An 8,730-nucleotide genomic window follows, 5' to 3' on the forward strand; every position below is an offset into this window, starting at 1 on the left:
ATTAAAACAGCATGTTAATATCACTTCTATTAAAATGATGAACTTAAAACGAGAGGTTAATCTCACAGAGGTTAATAGACATCTCATTTCCCTTTCTTGGTGCCTGTAATTCTGACACTCGCTCGCACCGTCTTTTCCCCCTGGAAAAGTACTGTGCAACATGCAATCATATTAACTGATGAAAGCACATCCCTTCCTGATCTCTTTATAGAATCATAGAACATCGGGGTTGGAAGAGACCTCAGGAGGTTCTAGTCCCAGCCCCTGCTCCAAGCAGGACCAATCCCCAACTAAATCATTCCAGCCAGGGCTTTGTCAAGCCTGACCTTAGAAACCTTTAAGGATGGAGAAAGAAAAGGAGGACTTGTGGCACCTTAGAGACTAAAAAATTTATTTGAGCATAAGCTTTCGTGAGCTACAGCTCACTTCATCGGATATTTTGTGAATACAGACTAACACGGCTGCTACTCTGAAACCTGTCATTATCTAAGGATGGAGATTCCACCACCTCCCTAGGTAACCCATTCCAGGACTTCACCACCCTCCTAGTGAAATAGTGTTTCCTAATATCCAACCTAGACCTACCCCACTGCAACTTGAGACCATTGCTTCTTGTTCTGTAATCTGCCACCACTGAGAACAGCCCAACTCCATCCTCTTTAGAACCCCCCTTCAGGTAGTTGAAGGCTGCTATCAAATCCCCCCTCACTCTTCTCTTCTGCAGACTAAATAACCCCAGTTCCCTCAGCCTCTCCCCATAAGTCATGTGCCCCAACTCCCTGTTCGTTTTCATTACCCTCCGCTGGACTCTCTCCAATTTGTCCACATCCTTCTCTAGTGGGGGACCAAAACTGGACGCAATACTCCAGACGTGGCCTCACCAGTGCCGAAGAGAGGGGAATAATCACTTTCCTCGATCTGCTGGCAATGCTCCTACTAATACAGCCCAATATGCCATTGGCCTTCTTGGCAACAAGGGCACACTGCTGACTCATATCCAGCTTCTCGTCTACAGTGCATAAATGTCTGTCTAAGTGCCTGATTAAAAGAGTGCCACTGTAAGCCAAAATGTACCAACGCAGTCTAGCTCCAATGTGTTTAAATGTAAATGAAAAGTTTCAATACATGGCCCAACAGAAAAGGGAGGGGAAATAAACTGAAATGCATCTGCCCAGTCCCCTTCAATTCAACCTCCCAATCCCCATGAGTTCTGACCTCTAGCCCCCCATCTGCCCAGCTCCCCTCAATTCAGCTCCCCAGCCCCCATGAATTCTGACTTGTAGCCCCCATCTTCCCAGTCCCCCAGCCTCATTTCTGCTGTTACTGGTGGGGGGCTGCTGCAGGATGCCCTTCCCCTTAAGGCAGGGTTGTGGGATGCAGGTCCAGGGGTTCTTCAACCCCTGCCCCTTCCAAGTGAGTGTTACAGGGCGGGAGGTGGGGAACGAAGGAGCCAGCCGTGCTCCCAGGAGAAGAGGGGGAAAGGAGGAGTGGAGCCCCTCTGAGCTGCAGGGCTCTTTCTGCTCCCCCTTCATCCCTCACCTCCTGGGAGCAGGGATGGCACCCCCCCACTCCCGTGAGCATATCATATAATCAGCATCCTTAACATGTAGTCACAAAGCACCTCCCTGAGCAGGTGGAAAGATGGACCAGTGGTTTGAGTATTAACCTTGGCTTTAGGAGATGGGGGTTCAAATCTCTACTCTACCACTGATTTTCTGTGTGCTCTTGGGCCAGTTTCTTAGCCTCTCTGTCTCAGGTCCCCATCTGTAAAATGGAAAAATTGCACTGCCCTCCTCACGAGGGTGCTGTGATGTGATGGGGGCTCTAGACAGATAGTGGCAAAGGCAAAAGGTTTCAAGGGGAGATTCAAACTAAGTTCCTCACCAGAAGACATATTTTCAGGTAGATAGCCTGGGGAAGGAGGTTGATTGGAGACCACAGGTTCAGGATGAACATATGGAGGGTGGAGGTGGATTCAGGTCACAGAGGTGTTTTTATGAGGCACCTCCCACGCTCTGGGGGACTATGTAAAGAACTATAAAGAATAACAATGCAGGTCGGGTGGGGAAGTAAGGCCAGAGGTTCATTCTGAGCCAGTGCTTAGCGACTCACGTGGTTGACACTTGATTCTTGCCCAAGATGTTGCAGGCTGAGGGAGAGTTTGAGGAATCTATTATATTCGCATGGCTCTCCAGGCAGCAGCAAGCATAAGAACTTAATAGCGCTGTTCTGGGCAGGCAGGATTCTGTTCCAGGAAGCCACGGCTCATTTGTTCTGTACACTGCACAGTGCCATTGAAATGACGTGAGATTAAGTGCGAGAAGGCCCGTAACCCTATTGTCTGCAGCAATAGCCAACATGGGCTCGGAAAGGGAAAACTTTCGCCTGCGTTTCTGTCACTGGTCAGAGGAGGCCACAGGTCTATTGACAAAACCAGATCATGGGAAGATCCAAGGACCAGGAGTCCATGATGAACATGTGAGCGACCGGTGACCCTGGACCTCTCTGAACTTAGATGCACTGGCTCCTTCCACTTTCCAATCTTGCTTCATTGCTCCTCAAGTTGGCCGGCAGCTTGCATACCCACGGCCAGACAGCATGTTGTAGCACAGTCCAACTACCCTTGCCTCTAGAAATCTCTTATCTCTCCAGCTTCTTCCTTCACTTGAGGTCTCACTTTCAAGTGCTAACAAAACATTCTGCAACTGTGTGTGGCCTCTCCCTGCCTGATTCAAGGCTTCTCCTTCTATGCCCATTCTTTCATGGTGCTTGCAGCTGCCGAGCTTCTTTCCTTTATTATTATCAATGATTATTTGTATTATTATAGAGTCCCAGCCACAGACTAGGACCTCATGGTGCTAGGTGCCGTACAAACATGGAACAAAAAGACAGACCCTGCCCCAAAGGCTTGATTCTTTACTGCTTGACACCTGTGCAAGAGGAAGGTAAAATGCTAATGCTCTGACTGGGTAACATTTTACCCTCACTTTGCATAGGGCGATTAGCGACCCAAGGCATGAGGCAATGGGAAATCGGGCCCCACGTCTTCTCAGCCTTCTCTTACTGTTACCTCATCTTGATTATCTGACAAGGAGAGAGGAATGACCCATAAAAGCATCTGAACACAAAGTGTTGACTAAAGACACTTCTCCTTCCTTCCCCCGGCCTTCTATGAGTCCAGCACTTAGAGGATCCCAGAAAATAAACATCATAGATGGAGGAGATCCTAGCCCAGCCACCCCCCAGTCAGGTGGGGTGTTCCTAGTTCCCGAGATTTTGCCCAGTCCCTTCTTCATTGTCTCAAGTAATGGGGCTTCAGCCATAGACTGTTCAACGAGTGCAGAGATCTTAGAGTTAGGAAGGCTCCTGTCACTCAGTCTAAATTATCTTGTTCTTCCTTGCACCCCATGATTCCCCACTGTGCCACCTCGATCCAACCTAAATAATTCCTGTTCCTCTGGGGGCCTACACCCTTCAAATGCCTAGCATGCCCCTCCTTAGCTGTCATTTAGTCAAGCCGGGCATACAGTTCTTTTAATACCCATGTTTCTGATTTACAGTGGTCTGCCTCTTTCAGATTGGGGTCATTTAATTGGGAGCTGCCTCCCATTTCTCCACAATCCTATCCCTCCGTGTTCAGACTCTGTTAATCTGGTACGTTCAGGACATTGCAGAGGTGACAATTCAAATGTTCAGATTCAATATTAATGGCATTGTGATCAGGGGACCATGACCTGGTATTGGAATCAGCCAGTACATCTACCAGTTCCACTGCCACGGTAATACATGCTACAGAGGATCACATACTGAGTTAGGAAGAATGGAATCACCAAACACAGTCTGTCAGGTTTTCAGGATCTCACCATGCACTTCTTTTTTAACCCTTACTGATCCCTGGTTCCCCACTTGGAGGCCGACTTTGGTCATTTGGCCTGTGATAATAGTCTCTAAGGTGCCACAAGTACTCCTTTTCTTTTTGAAAATACTCTGAGTGGTTTGTGGAACTAACACTTGTACCTGGCCAGGTGTGTGTTGGTGCCCACCGAGGACAGTGCGTCTGGGTGAGTGGGTAGCAGGTTGATAGGAGACATTTGTATGATTAGCCCCCTTTGACGGATGGGAAAACAAAGCACTGAAGTTCTCTTGAAGATATGTGTGAAGAGCCTGCATCTCTGGTTCAGAGAGGGGAAAATATGGGTAAAGGGAATCTCAGCTCCAGACTGGAGGTTGGTAGGACAATCATTTGTCTGGTGCGTGGGCAGGGCGACTGCATTTTCTTTGTTGTATACATCAGCAAGGTGGTGATATTTGAGCGGTGTCTTGATCGTGTCAGACAGGATTGTGGCAGGCAGGTTCAACTGCTGACGGCTCATTTCCTTAGGGTAGGGATTTCCTGGGTTGTGACATGAGTTGCAGAGAGTACCAGTCCTCTTGCTGTCTTCGAGGAGACCGGCTTGCTGGCAATACTGGAGCAGAAATGTATGGTCACTTTCCACCAGCGCATGTGGGGGTCATATGCAGCGAGTCAGGGCAGATCTGATAACCACAGAATGGGGGAACCAAATTAACCCAAACTGATGGGTTTCCTGATGTCGCCGGAGAGAAACAAATGTCAGGGAAATGGTCTGGTGGGTTACCAGGCTTAAGGAGAGGAGCAAATCGCCAATGGTTTCCACTAGATCCAGAGAGTTCTCGCACAGGATAGCAAAGTCCCAGTTCATGAAATTGTCCGAGGCCCCCAAGTCAACTAGAGCAGCCAGGTGGATCTTGGAACTCATAGAAAACCAGACCTGCAGTGGCAGTTGGATGGGTGTCGGATGCTGGATTGCATTTGCTACCATCCTGACAATGGCATGTGGGAGCTGGGAATTTTGAAAATTTCCCAGGGGTATTTCTGCTTGCCTAAATACTTCAGAGAGTCAGGTTGGCCCTGATGTAGCCTTAAATTTACTCAGACTGCACCACTGTGCTCTGTGTCACCTTTCTGACAGCAAGTCAGCTCGGTGCGGGTAGCTCACGCTTAGGTCTGTGCTGGAGCCTGTCAGAATGGGACCACTTGCCAAACTACACAATGGGAATTTCTGCCTTCGCTGCCCAGCTCTGGTTCCCGAGTGGAGAGTTAATGGGTGGGCTTAAATGACACCAGTCAGTGTTACAACCCTCTCGACCCAGTGGGTTCCAGAGCTGGTTAGGGACTGCACAAGACCAAGGAAGCCTCTGCATCTCCTCATGCACAATGTTTGCCCAGGCATATCTCATGGGGTTAAATGGACCTATTGCCCTTGGGGTGCCTTCTAGTAACCTTTGCCTTCCAAGTATGTCCTCATTTAGCAATGGTCATAGCATAACTGATATTGACACGGTTTATAGACAGTTTGATATATACGTATGGTTGCTCCTTTTGACCTGAGCAGTCAGCCAATATCTGGGGCCTTGCCAGGTTCTGTCCATTGGAGGAGAAACTGAGGAGACTCAGGTATGTCTTTAGTACAATCCTGTTTACAAAGATTAGACAAAAACCTGTTTTTCTGAACGCAGTGAAACAATGAACAGCAGACTATGCCGATGGCCCCAAGCGTCAGTATATAGTGCATTTCTGCCTCTCTCTGTGTGCGTTAGAGCATAAGGAGGCTCCCATGGCAGGACCCATGTCTCTCTCCATGCTCTGTACAGCCCCAAGCACACTGCTAATACTCACTGAATAATAAGGAGAATCTTCCTTGTAAGATCAGCAGGCCTGATTCTGCTCTCATACCCACCCTGGTGTAAACCAGGAAGAGCCCCACTGATGTCAGTGGATTTACACAGGAGGAAAGAGAGAGGAGAACCAGGCCCTTTGGCTCACAACGATGGGGCCGGGAGCACAAAGCCACCAGTTGTATTTGGACCTGGGAATTTGCCCATAAATGCTTCTGTCTTAAATGTCAACCCTTGTCCTTTGGCTTATACAAGATGAACTGGATTTCCTGCGAGGCACTGTTGATACCAGCTGGTTTGTTACCTCATGGGAGAGTGGGATTCTTTGGCCTTCCAGCACATGGTATTCAGATTCTACTGAGGCCAAACACAGAGCGCAAAGAGCATCTATTGTAGGCTGAGCTCAACGGAGGTGCCCAAGTTCTAGGGAGAAAGCCTAGGGGATTTCTCTCTTATCTGGGAGTGGGTTTCCCATTTTCCTCTTTTGGAATAAGGGTCCTATGTCAAAGGTTTGGTCCCCTAAACAATGCTGGGTGTTCACTTGCCATGTTCTCCCATGTCCGAGCACCCAGTGTTCCCTGGCTGTATGAGCCCGTGTCCAAGCACCGGGGGTTCCCTGGCTATGCTCTCCAGTGTCTGAATGCTGGGTGTTCACTGACCATGAGACCCTGTGTCCCAGGGCCGGGTGTTTACTGGCAGAAGGCTATCTTGTCCAGGCATCGGGTGTTTGTGGTGTCAAGCGCCGGGTCAAACTCTGGCTGAAATGCAGCTGTTTGCAGAAAGCAGCTTTCAAAAACCACAAAGCAGCAGGGATGCCACGCTTATATTTTCTACGAGTCCCAGTAGAAAAGTGCTTCCTAGCAAAAAAATGAACACGTGTGCTTAGTAAATACAAGTCACGCTGCAGAGTTCACTCTCCCAACATGGCAGCATCCAACTGTGGCCTGAGGCAGGGCGGTGGCAGGTCAGAAAGTCCTGGAGCCCCACCCCGGGAAGGCTAGGGTTAACCATCAAGGGCCAGGAAACAGCTGGTGCCTATTAGACTTCTTGGAGCACACAAAAAGAGGTGCAAGCCAATAGCAGGGGCCTGGCCTTGCCTAGGCTGGGCTGGGCAAGGCAACAGTACACACACTACTATGAGCCCCTGTTGCCCAGACGCTGTTTGTCTTTCTCAATCTGATCTCTTCGCTGAGAGAAAAGGAATCCCAGAGACTGTATTTCATTCAGCACCTCACTTGACACCCCTGGGGCCCACTCTCCAGGGGCAGAGCTCCGTTCTGAAGCACACCCTGGCTGCTGCATTTGTCCAGGGCCCCAGATTGGTGCTCCAAGCTGCGGAGCGGGTGGCAACTCCCCTTGGCCCCAAGGGACCACGGTGATGCTTTTAAATCCGTTCCATGTGAATCTCCTCCGGTGGGGCTATAAGCAGGAAATTTGCTTTTAAAGAGCTGTACGGGGTCATGTTCATCCGTACGCCCCAGGAAGGACATTTTGCGTCAGCAGGGCGGGAGTGAACCGATAAGTGCGGCCCATGCTGTTTGTCACCTGCCATTGTCCCTTCAAATGAAGCCTATATTCAGACTTTCTCAAACCCCCTCTCTCCCCACTTAAAGCAGAGGTGACCAGTCTAGGATGGATTGACCATCCTAAATGGGCCAGGAGCGTGGAGCTGCTGTCCAGAGCTGGGCCCTTGTAGGATCTTTTTGTTTTCCAGCCAGCACGTCTCAACGGCAACAGATCAGGTGCGTTCGCGTGTTGTTGTTCCAAGGAGGGACATGCCCCCTCGAGTCACAGCAAGGAGAATTTTTCTCCGGATGACCCTCTTGTTCAGTAATATGATCGTCCTGTCATGGTTCCAAGCACTGATTTTGGCAGAACAAAGCGACAGTGCATCTTTCACTCCTCCAGCCAGGGAATGCAGCTGCGGGTCAGAGCGTGACCAATCGGGAATGAACATTTGGAGCGCATCTAATGCAGTTTGTACAGGGAGCCTTTCATGCATTCATGGGAGTGAATCCCACAAAGCTGAGCTGACATGGCCCTGCTCCTCCAACTTTGATATCTCACACCCTGCTCTGAGATAATCCTGGGGAACTTGACTAGCCTGGCTGAATAACTGCAGCGTCCCTGCTTGGGGTTTGCTGGCAGTGAAGGCATCTCACCAATGGCTAACCCGACTTGCCCTGCATGTGGGTGTATGTGTCCCAGACCAGCTCCCCCTCTCTGCCCCCTCCCTAATCTCCCCTCCCTGGGACAGACAAGGAGCCTGAGAAAGAAGCCGGCCCCAGCCCCGCCGAGCAATAGAGCGAGCCAGAGTTTCTGGCAGTGTTTCCGCTACCTTCCTGGGGAGAGCGAGATTGATGAGAACAGGAGTCTATAATCAACTCGATCCGACCCCCGTCCTGTACGATGGGGGCCTCTTAAAGAAACACTGTCACTTCAGAATTAATGATTTTTGTGTTGAGGGGCCGGCCTGCCATCCTCAGCAATTTAAAAGCACGCTGCCTCACAAGGCCACTTTTAATTAGCCAGCAGAGGGGGCGGGCTTTACATACACACATACAAAATAATCAATTTCAAATTGCCAAGCCGGACCAGCATGGGGCGGCCGGGGGAAAGGCGACAATAAAACCGCCCCGCGCTCCAAATCATCCTGTCTCGCTTCCCTGCTTCTGGGAACGGCGGGGCCGACTCCTGGCTGTGGGTCGCCCGTCGTGCCCCAGACACCACGCATGCAAAGCTGCCTGGCAAAATGGCCTTTGTTGGCTGCGGATAGGTCATAAGAACGCGAGCTGTAACATTTCAGCAGATTGTAAACGGGCAGCTTCATTTTCAAATGTCCCCCTGTCCCCCACATGGCCAGCCAGCGCCCCCCTGGGTGAGTTTTATATTTCATGCCCTATACCCGGAGAACATGTCTGGGGACACTCTGAAATGAAAGGGTTTCCAGATTTCCTCTGGGAACGTGACTGTTATTGCTGGCTCGCTGCCCGTTGCATTATGGCATTCTTAGGGGAGAGATTCGATAGCTGA

This window comes from Dermochelys coriacea, chromosome 22 (assembly GCF_009764565.3).
Source record: "Dermochelys coriacea isolate rDerCor1 chromosome 22, rDerCor1.pri.v4, whole genome shotgun sequence".
Lineage (NCBI taxonomy): Eukaryota > Metazoa > Chordata > Testudines > Dermochelyidae > Dermochelys > Dermochelys coriacea.